Source organism: Lissotriton vulgaris, chromosome 6, assembly GCF_964263255.1.
Source record: "Lissotriton vulgaris chromosome 6, aLisVul1.2, whole genome shotgun sequence".
In the NCBI taxonomy this organism is placed as follows: domain Eukaryota; kingdom Metazoa; phylum Chordata; class Amphibia; order Caudata; family Salamandridae; genus Lissotriton; species Lissotriton vulgaris.
Window position 1 is genome coordinate 965,500,787 of NC_141694.1, and position 12,170 is coordinate 965,512,956.

Here is a 12,170-nt window from a genome sequence, read left to right on the forward strand (position 1 = left end):
TATACAAGACCTCCTTCATTCTATAACCAAGGAACTGAGCTGATTCAAACCTTAGAGAGAATTCTTGATTCAGATTCTTGGCAAAAAACCCAACTTAACTTAAAACTGCAACTTACTGACTCTTTCCCACGTATTAGGCTTAGATCAGGTACACCGGGGTAGGCGTATCTTAGAAGCACCAGTTGAGTTTGTTAGTCAATGTTTTTATGTATGTAAATATTTTATCCGTTTTAAAGTATCATATGGCTAAGAAACCATATCAATGCTTTTACAGTATTATTCTATAATACTCCTTTTACTGTACACACTTTACTTCATAATAAGTATTGCAATTGTGGCAATTAATTTCTCTTGCATGAGAAAGAAGACTGCTCAATAAAATAACACCTTTTATTGAAAACGCCCGTCTCTCTATTTCTCTGCACTCTGGTGGAACTAAGCATGCACGATTGACTGAGTGAAATAGCTGTCTATTTTTTTCACACTACTCTGGAGATACACTCCTTATTCTGGGGGAGCAAAGTTGTCATGTTATATGGTTGTCAGAAGCTTATCCCTTCTTGTCTAAATCAGGGTGGTTAACCCCTCCCTATTCATTTGAGAAAGTTTCTAGTGATCTCTGAGCTAGCTGGCAAAACTAATTAAGTCTAACATAGTCAGTAGAGACCTAGATGACCTCAGTCCTACGTCTACACTGCTGTTTATGTTATTCCAATGCGCAGAGCCTATTGGGAATATGGGAACTACACTACAGTGGAGTCTGGGGTCCTTCTTTTATACATTGGTGCTCAGGATCTGGGTGGTTGGAGACGTTTTAGACAGTGTCTTTGAAGTGCAGGTAATTCTCTACCTCCCATGCCCTGGCTCCAAGCTGGGCTGGCTGAAGTGACAATGCAGGGTTGTTAAGCCATTTGTATGAAGACAGGACACAGCCTATTCAGGTGTGAGGCTGGCCCCTGCTCCTCCCACCCATCCTGCCAGTGATGGCCCATCAAGTCATACCTAAGCTTCCATTGTGTGTGGCTGTCTAGGAAGAATACACACAGCCCAACTGCAAACTACACCCAGTCATGTGACCAGAGACAGGCTGCAGGCACCAAATGGCTAAGGAAAGAATGCCAACTTTTTAAAAGCGCCCTTTTCAGACTTGTAATTTAATATCCCACTTCACCATAAGTTAGGATTTTAAAATGGGAATTCAGATACACCAGACATAAACCAATCATATCTTCCCATTTGGAAAGTAAAGTTATAAAATGTAATAAGGTAACACCAATGTTATCCTATGGGAGAGATAGGCCTTTGAGTAGTGAAAAACGAATTTAAGAGTTTTTCACTACCAGGATTTGTAAAACGTAAAAGTTCTTGTCCAATGTTTTAAATACACTAGAACTTGGGACTGTCCAGGGCCTATCTTTTTTCTGTATTCAGAGCCATTTCATAAATATAATTTTTGCAATTCATTCAGCCTATATTCATATTTGCATTTCCTGAATGATAACTCTGCTTGAAAGCGTACAGTATAGTACTCATTTCGTGTATCTATACCATTTCAAAAGCATTTCATTGTTTTTTGGGGTGGGTTGGAAAACACATGCCTACCTATATGTTTATATATTGCTTAGTATTTAGTAATGATGGACATTATACTTGGAGTGGCTGTTGTGAATGTATCTAGGACCCTAATTAAATATTCCTGATTCATGCCCTTATGCGGTTATGATAAATCACGTCCTAATGAAGGCATACGAATTTTACCCATATTCAGTCATAGCCCACGCAGCCCAAATACGGCAAGGCTACTTCCTTAGATTCCTAGAGAGCACAACGAGTTCTTTTGACACACCAAACCTTCAGCAACCTGGGAATTCCCCATGTCTTTGTTTTGATTTGTCATTGAACTCCTGCGAGCACTAAAGGAACAGTCAGTTCTTAGTGACATATTTTATTGACGTCTTATGTCTAACCTTACGTCAAACACGGCACCTTCCAGGTATAAATATACCAACACTTGCCTTAAGCAACACACGGTGGTGTGGAGCAGAGCGGCTATCTACTTATCCGAAGCCCAGCTGATGCGAGAGCCGAAGGAAGACGCCCCTCCCCTTTGACACACTGGAGAAGCTGCCTTTTCTCACGCCGAGAAATTCATCTCCGGTGTTTCCAGTCATCCTTGCGGGTTACTGGGAGATCGAGTCCTGAGAAACGAGATACAAGGTCTCCTTCATTCTATAACCAAGGAACTGAGCTGATTCAAACCTTAGAGAGAATTCTTGATTCAGATTCTTTGCAAAAAACCCAACTTAACTTAACTTAAAACTGCAACTTACTGACTCCTTCCCACGTATTAGGCTTAGATCAGGTTCACCGGGGTAGGCGTATCTTAGAAGCACCAGTTGAGTTCGTTAGTCAATGTTTTTATGTATTTAAATATTTTATCCGTTTTAAAGTATCATATAGCTAAGAAACCATATCAATACTTTTACAGTATTATTCTATAATACTCCTTTTACTGTACGCACTTTACTTCATAATAAGTATTGCAATTGTGGCAATTAATTTCTCTTGCATGAGAAAGAAGACTGCTCAATAAAATAACACATTTTATTGAAAACACCCGTCTCTCTATTTCTCTGCACTCTGGTGGAACTAAGCATGCACGATTGACTGAGTGAAATAGCTGTCTATTGTTTTCACACTACTCTGGAGATACACTCCTTATTCTGGGGGAGCAAAGTTGTCATGTTATATGGTTGTCAGAAGCTTATCCCTTCTTGTCTAAATCAGGGAAGTTAACCCCTCCCTATTCATTCGAGAAAGTTTCTAGTGATCTCTGAGCTAGCTGGCAAAACTAATTAAGTCTAACATAGTCAGTAGAGACCTAGATGACCTCCGTCCTACGTCTACACTGCTGTTTATGTTATTCCAATGCGCAGAGCCTATTGGGAATATGGGAACTACACTACATTGGAGTCTGGGGTCCTTCTTTTATACATTGGTGCTCAGGATCTGGGTGGTTGGAGACGTTTTAGACAGTGTCTTTGAAGTGCAGGTAATTCCCTACCTCCCATGCCCTGGCTCCAAGCTGGGCTGGCTGAAGTGACAATGCAGGGTTGTTAAGCCATTTGTATGAAGACAGGACACAGCCTATTCAGGTGTGAGGCTGGCCCCTGCTCCTCCCACCCATCCTGCCAGTGATGGCCCATCAAGTCACACCTAAGCTTCCATTGTGTGTGGCTGTCTAGGAAGAATACACACAGCCCAACTGCAAACTACATCCAGCCATGTGACCAGAGACAGGCTGCAGGCACCAAATGGTTAAGGAAAGAATGCCAACTTTTTAAAAGCGCCCTTTTCAGACTCGTAATTTAATATCCCACTTCACCATAAGTTAGGATTTTAAAATGGGAATTCAGATACACCAGACATAAACCAATCATATCTTCCCATTTGGAAAGTAAAGTTATAAAATGTAATAAGGTAACACCAATGTTATCCTATGGGAGAGATAGGCCTTTAAGTAGTGAAAAACGAATTTAAGAGTTTTTCACTACCGGGATTTGTAAAACGTAAAAGTTCTTGTCCAATGTTTTAAATACACTAGAACTTGGGACTGTCCAGGGCCTATCTTAGGGTTGACATATATATTAAAAAGGAAGGTCTGGGCCCGGCAAAAGGTTTATTTTGCCAGTTCGACAGTTTAACCCCTTTGGTGCTGCGCAAATTTTCGCGCTGTGTGGGGGTTTTATTGAGTGGGCGGGATTCGGACAGCCCTCGGCTGTCATCAGCACACGGCCACCGTTAAGTTGGTCGGCTGGGGGCCATCCGAAGCACACATCGGGTTAAAACTGCACACACAGGATCTGCAATGGCATGCCTGAGACACGTTTAAAGGGTTACTTAAGTGACTGGTGCAGCAGGCCCACTTGTTGAATTTAAGTTACAGGCCCTGGGCACGTGTAGTGCACTTTACTAGGGTCTTATAAGTAAATGAAATATGCTAAATGGGTATAAGCCAATCTTACCATATTTTAGGCAAAAACCACAAACACTTTAGCACAGCACTGGCTAGCATTGGTAAAGTGCATAGAGTCTCAAGGGCAACAAAAACGATTTCAGCAAAAATTGGAGGAGTGAAGGCAAAAGGTTTGGGGATGACGACACAGAGACGGCCATTTCCAACAGTTGTGAAAATGATGCAGCAATGTATTGACATACACTTGGATTAGAGAAGCTTTCTATAGCACTCATAAAGAGAAAACACCCCTAAAGATTGTTTTTGTGTAATGTAATGTAAAAAGGTACTTTTAGAGTGCGCAGCTACTCAATAGATTGTCCTGGTGCTGAAGGACCTCAAGACAGACAACTGACACTAACTCTGCCAGATCACTCAGCTCATTGACTATTGTTGGAATAGCCAGGTTTTCAGCTGCTTCCTGAAGGTGAGTAAATCCTGCATCTGTCTAAGTGGCAGGCTGCTCCAGAGACGGGAGGTCTGCACTTAGAAAGAGCGGCCGCGTATGCAGGCGCCGAATATCCTAGGGATGATCAACTGCTGCTGTGATGAGGACCTCAGAGTTCTTTGTGGTTTTTAATGCTGAACTCTTTTCCTAAGATAAGAGGCACTAATGTCGTGTAGAGCTTTAAAGGCCAGATCCAGAGCTTTGAACAGAATCCTCTTACAAATCGGCAACCAGTGCAGGTCTTTCATGTGGGAGGACACCCCTGTTCTGGGTCCTGGTATGAGAATCGCCCTCGCCTCTGCATTCTGGACCACTTGAAGGCATGTCAGTGTGTATATACCGGGAGGCCCAGGTACAGGATGTTCATGTAGTCCAGCCTTGACACATTCAGAGCCTGGACCACCATCTTTCTGCGAATAACTGGAAGCAGGGGCAAAAAATGCTTCAGCATTATTAACAAGCCGAAACAGGACCCCACTAATGTTTGGATCTGAGCTTTCATGCATACATCATCATCCAGTTTGACACCTAAGTTCTTGACTGTCCTTAATGAGGTTTCGGGTGGGGACAGGTGTATAGGCAGCCATTGGCGCCACACCTCACAGGGAGAAGGACCAAAGAAAATGATCTCTGATTTCTCCGAATTACACTTCAATTGGTCCAGTTGTTACCAGGAGAACACTTCTGACAGGCAGGTGTTGAGCACATCCCCTCTAAAATCAGCACCCTTCTGAAAAGTGAACAGCACTTGTGTATCATCTGCATATGATACTATTTTCGCGCCATGTGTCTCCTCTATATGCGCGAGGGGGACCATATATAAGTTAAAAGGTGTCAGGCTTAGAATCTAGCCCTGAGGAACCCCTACCATCATGGGGGGATGGAGGCAGCAAAGGCGGGGACCAAATAATTTGTTGGCGGTCTTTCAAGAAAGAAGAAAAACACTTGAGTACCGTGCCACCAAGGCCACACTCCAGAAGTCTCTGCACGAGCCGATCTGTGAACATGGTATCGAAAGCCACGGATAGGTCCAACAGTATCAGCACCACTTTGCCTCCTTTATCTAGTGTCTCCTTGATAACATCAGAGACTTCTAATAAGACTGTTTCTGTACTACTCTGAAGCCAGACTGGCTATGGTGAAGCACATGGTTGACTTCCACATATTCCGTAGTGATAAGATTCACATATTTCTCCAATGCTTTGGAGAAAAAGGGGAGTAGGGATATTGGCCTGTAATTAGAGGCTATTAAACAGTCGGCCAAGGGCTTTTTTAGTAAAAGGAGAATTTTTGCCTCCTTCCAACTGTCTGGCACCAGTCCACTCTGCAGTGAAGTATTGGGGATCAGATTCACAAATGCATTGATAATCCCAGCTATAGAAGCCAGCACTTTAGCTGGGAATGGGTCAGAGGGTGAGCCGGACTTGAGGGCTTTCATAATCTCCATGGATTTTTCCAGGGGAATCAGAGGGAACTGTGATGAGAGGCGGTCTGTCACAAGAGTGGAAGGGATTGGGGGCCCAAAAAACTCTCCATTGGTCAGGGGCGGGGCCTCAAAGGAGTCTTGAATGATTTTAATTTGTTCATGGATATGGGAGGCCAGATGGCTAATCCATTCCTCATTGGGGGTGAAAAGCCCCTTCCTGCACAAAAACAATCACGCTAACAACACAGACAACAACACATGGTGCTTGGCGAATGGCTGCTAATTGTGCGCTGGCGCAGACTGAAAGGACAGGAATGCACCTTATCTTGTAAACACAGTGCATTACTGCCCTTATGAATTAATGTAAGGCAGCAAAGCAAAATTACTTCTGGCGCTGCCCTACACCAATTCTTTGTAAATAAGTCCCTAAGATTGCAATATTCAAGTGTGAATATGAGAATTAATAGAATATTTTGGGGGGATTTATAGAAAAAGTTGAAAAGGAAAGAAAGCAAAAGAGGGAGACAGAAAAAAAGAGGAGGAGGGTATAGCAAGAAGAGAAGAGGAGAGGTGAGATTAGAAAGAAAAGAAAGCAAGAGAATTATGAGTGCAGGGAGAGAAAGTTAGTGAAAGGTGGCCTGTATAAATCAGACCTAGGTCCTGATTTAGATCTGGGCGGACGCATTACTCTGTCACAATGGTGACAGATATCCCATTCACCGAAATATAAATCTCATAAGCCATAAAGGGATTTATATTTCGTCGGGACGGATATCAGTCAGCGTTGCCATAGGCTAACCCATCCGACAAGACCTAAATCAGGCCCTTAATCTTTTGGGATAGCATGATAGATGATACAATATGATGTCTATGCTCATCACAAATAAAATTCCACAAATTGTAAATAATCAAACCTGACAAAATGCGGAACCAATTATAAATTAATGCACATTAAAAAAAACACTTGTTGGTGTCAGTGTTAAAAATAGAATGATATATTTATTTTCTGATGAGAAAGAGTACCATCTGTTTGAATCGAGGATAATTTTAGCAATGCAACTCAATGCCTGTGTAAAGGTTCTGTTCACACCAAGAGGATTATTTTAGGAGAAATGCAAGAAAAAGAGCATAAACGAGTACATTCTAACAATTGTATATCTTTATTCATGTTGGTTTGTGGTGCGGGATTGATACTTATCCCTAGGGTGACCGAGGAGTAGCTTTTCTGGCATTGTGTAATCTAGAGCTACCAATGGGCAACAAGGTGTATTACTGCAGGATCCCGATTTAATGATGTGACATGCAGGTAGGAGATCCCACCAAGGAGGCCACAAATGTGCCAGTGCAGCAAATTCAGAAGGATTCTCGGAAAAGTGAGCCCGTGTGAATGTTAGGAATGAAGCTCATATCTGCGCGGGTACCAGCCTTGTACATGGAATGTACTGTCCTAGCAGAAGGTAGGTTGAAATTCCAACGTACTGCAAACTGGGACCTGAGAACCAGACAACGCATCCAGCCCATTTACCCTATTGGACTGGACATGGCAGCACCAGATGATGAGTTCATATTGGTGTTTGGAAGTAAGTGTGTCTGAAGAGGCTCTGAACACTGAATCCTGTAGAAGGAAGGACATCATTGGAGAGTTGGATGCAAGTAATAAAGAACCTGAAAGTCTGGTTTAACCACTGTCTAAAGCACATTTATTTCAGGATAGAGGACCGAATGGTACGCCCCTTACTGTACTTGGTTTATAGTGGTATGATGATTTGCTATCCTAAATAAATAAAGAATGCATTTAAAGTATTAGTGAACTGCCACTGTGGGTTTGTGTGTGTTAAATTTGACTGATAAGCGACACGTAAGCAGACAAGGAAACTGTATGGCACTGAGCACTTTACTGGGGGCATTTTTGTTAAGTTTGATAATAACATACATTAAAGGCCTAAAAAATAACAATGCATAGGATATCTTGTAAACAAAATAGAGTAGGAAATAATCATAGTAGAAAGCTGTTTACATTTTAGGGAAACAAGAGAAAGGAAAGAGGGAGAAAGGGAAAAGACGGGGTATAAAATATATCAATAATCATAATTACTAAATAGATTGCAATACTATTCTCCTAAAAATCGTAAAATATAAAGAACAAATAACTGTTGAGTAAATTTTCACCAAATATTAGAAGACGAGGGAAGATAGAATAAAGAGGAAGGAATTCAGGGGGGTTGAACATTTTCAGAACGATAATGAGAAACATTATTAAGTGAAACCATATTTATATAAGTAGTTAATCGTAACCAAAATACATCTCTATTTACATGTGGATTGCATTGAGAGGCATAGGCAACATCTAACCTATGACATTGACATAAAGTATTCCACCATAGCTTAATTTAAAGTTTGGTCAAAATTTTTCCAATTTATCGTAATTTGTTGAAGCGCTAAAGCCAACATAAGATCAAACAATCCTCTTTCATAGAAAGGTAAAGGAACGGATTCTGATAAACTTCCCATAAAGAGAAAAATATTGGACATAGGTGTGTGACTTAGAAAAATGTTAGATAAACGAGCCCAGATTTGTGTCCAAAAAGAAATAACAGGGGGACATGAGAAAAAGAGATGTGAGAGACCTGCTGATGGAAAATCACAGGACCAACATTTCGTATTGTCTATGTGTGTGAAATTAGCTATAGAAATGGGAGTGAAATATAGTCTGTGATATAGAAAAAACATTGATTGAGTGGTGGAAGCGGATCTTGAGCGAGCGAGCCCAAATTCTATTCCATATATCAGTGCTCCACTGAAAGCCTAAGTCTGATTCCCAAGCAAGTTCCACCTTAGTTTGTCCCATTCTGGATTCATGGTGTTAAAGAATTTATTGATTAAGGAAGCTTTTGGAATTGATGCTCATATTTTAAGAAGTGAGTCTTAAGTGCTAGAAGCTTCATCTGAAGGAAGGGAATAGAAAATGATTAGGAGTAATTCCATAAGTATGGAAAATGTATGCAAAAAGGAACGAGGGCATTTAAATGTAGCTTAAAAATCAGGAAAAGAACAAGGAGAGGTGCCATCAAATAAATCGGTAGCCCAAGTAATTCCCTTTGCTCTCCATGAGGCCCAGTACTGACGTCTCTTATTGATAAGAAGATTATGCCACAAAGGAGAGTGTAGAAAGGCATTTCTGGATATTATTTTGGCGTAAGAGGAGGTTGTAACAAAGAGCAAGTGTGTTTAAATAATGGAAGGGATGTGAGGGCATTTTTGGCAGTGAAAGAAAGAACAACCTTGGTCGAGAAAGAAGTAAAAAAACAGCGTTCAATATTGACCCATAGAGGAGTATAAGGAGAGGATTCCATAAGAAGCCAATGAGAAGCTTGCCTTAAGCTGAAAGCGTTATGATATAATCACAAATCTGGAAAGTTTACCCCACCCGCAAGTCTCGGTTTTCTAAGATGAAATAAAGAAACTCTGGATTACTGGGGACATTTTGAAAATATACTTTTTACTGCTGTAGCCATTTGTTTTAACTGTACTTTTTTAAGGCTCTTGCCTCGCTCTCACTCCCCAGTCCACCATGGAATTTCCGTTTGAGTGAAGGAAGCCGGTGAGAGGAGGCGGGTGACTTCAGGGGCATAGGTCAGGTAGGCAGACTCCTTAAGACTACTTAAGTCGCATGGCAGCGCGGACGCGCAGTGACACGTAAGCAGGCAAGGAAACTATATTGCAGTGAGCACTCTACTGTGGGCATTTTAAATATATGCTTTTTACTGTTTTAGTCATTTGTTTTAACGGTACCTTTTTAAGGCTCCTGCCTTACGCTCACTCCCTGGTCCACCACGGAGTTTCCGTTTTAGTGGAGGGAGGAGGTGGGGTGACTTCTGGGGCATAGGTCATGTAGGCAGACTCCCGGAGACTACTTAAGTCGCATGGCAGCACAGACGCCAAAGCCACTGCCATCTGCGCCCGTCTGTGCTCATCCTGGGGACCAGGGGCCTGAACCCCTGCCTCTTCTACCAATGAGATCTTGACATATTCCTCCTGGCTACTCCATCAATTGTGGATTCCTTGTAAAGATCTATGCCTGCATTCCATTTGTTTAACAAACGGCTTTGCACCATGTACTTATTGTTCTTTTGGTTCCTGCAATGCTCCGTGGACACAGCTTAAAACAAATACCCCTAGTGTACACAAAACATTTCTTTTCAATTACAGGTCTCTACCTAAACACTCTTCTGAAATTAATATTATATTTATTGATGGAGAACAACCCGATGTTCTGTTCTTAACAGAAACATGGCTCCACAAGGAATCAGATCCCGGCCTTGTGCAAGCTGGCTCCTGGTTACTATATCTTGAGGAAAGGCAGGGAATTGAGGAAAGAGGGAGGCTTTGCCATCATTGTCAAGGACCACCTGAAAGGTCCTATTGAGTCTGACCTTATTCACGACTGCGAAAATATGTTCTTCACAATCTCTTTTTCTGCTACACTCACCCTATCAGGAATCCTTATCTATAGCCCCCCAGGCCAGTGTGGACAATGTCTTAAATCTCTTACAGATACCGCTGCTACATTAGCAGGTACCTCGCCCAGCATTACCTTATTAGATGATTTTCACTGGCACTTAGAGGACCCTCTTAAATCTGGAGCCTTGGATCTTACCTAAGGCTTATTGGCTAACCAACTGATTCAAAAAGTCACTAGCCCGACACACTGTAAAGGTAACATCTTGGATCCAATCTTTTCAAACAATGAAAAGCTCTCAGTATGCAATCCCATTCCCTGTGCCTTGGTCGGATCATTTTCTGATCCAGATCCAATGGAGCTTCCTGCAACAGCCCACTAACTTCCAAATTTCTGGTTGTTGGGTGTGCCCCTGGGCGAAACTCTCAATAGAGTCATGGACCACAGCCAGATGAATACTAGACATCTATTGGATACCATCCTTAACATAGCCACTGATAAATTCGACCATTGGATTGAATCATCCTTGGATGCCACTATACCACTCAAATTGAGCCATTAAAGATGTTAAGAGAAAACGACACCCAAAACTCACCCAAACTTCAGGAACTTAAGCAAAATTTGAAAAGATTAGAAAGAGCTTGGCGGAAAGAGTACAACACAGAAATATAGAGAGTCCATCAAAATTTACCAAACAGAAATAAAGATAACACAAGCACAGTACTATGAAAAAAAAATCACCTCCAGAGCCAATGCTCCCAGGGAAATCTTTCGGATAGCTACAAACCTTATGAAATGTCTTCCGTCTGAGACACCACCTGACTCTACCCAATCTCGCTCTAATGAACTTGCAGAAATTTTTAACAAGAAAATTCTAGATATATATACAATACCTTCCCTCTGGTTCTTGGCCCCAATAACTCAGTCTCGGAAGTTGATACTCCACCTGGCAGCAAACCACGACTGAAGGAACTTCCAACTACCAATCGAGCCACCTTTCCCCAACTCTTTGTCCAGGTCAAACCTGGTCCCCACCCCATCCAGCAACTTCTTTGTAAGGCAGAGAAACAATACTCCCAAACATACTTGAAGTGTTAAATCTATCTATTTCCACTAGTCAAGTTCCTCTGTCATGGAAACATGCCATGATAAAAGCAAAGCTAAAAAAATTATCTTAACCCTAAGGTATGGGGTAACTATCACCCTGTCTTGCTTTTCCCTGGGATAACCAAAAATATTAGAGAAATATGTTAATAGTAATCTCTCAGAGTTCATAGAAACTCATAACCGACTGAATATCTCACATATCGGATTCCGAACGCAACATGGTATGGAAGAATCCAGGAAAATCCTCGATCAGGGAGGAGCCATGGCCATCATCCTCCTTGACCTGAGCTCCGCCTTTGACACTATCAACTATAACATTTTTATTGACAGACTTAGAATGGTTGGAGTGTCCGGTGACGTCATGGCTTGGATCAAGTCCTTTTTACTTGACAGACCGTTTCAGGTATTTGAAGGAAACAACACTTCTAAGAATGTGCCACTCACATGTGGATTTCCCCAGGGCTCCTCTTTGAGCCCCACTCTGTTTAATGTTTATATGAAACCTCTCGCTGAGTTAGTCCTCCCCTATGAGATCCATATTATCACAAATGCGATTGATACTCAGCTAGTGGTAGCACTAAAACACCCCAAATAACCTTTCAGCCAACCCAGAAATCTGTCTGGAAACTGGGGCCAAATGAATGGACCATCCATGCCTCAAGCTCAATGGAGACAAGACTAAACTAATGGTCTTGGGCAATTACTTTATCTCCAC

At 41.8% G+C, this 12,170-nt stretch overlaps 1 protein-coding gene across 1 annotated transcript in view; it reads right to left on the reverse strand.

The window, feature by feature from the left end:
• The window catches only part of LOC147708257 (enoyl-[acyl-carrier-protein] reductase, mitochondrial-like), a 544,978-nt gene that overhangs the window by 346,574 nt on the left and 186,234 nt on the right, over positions 1-12,170 (reverse strand). The window lies entirely within an intron of this gene.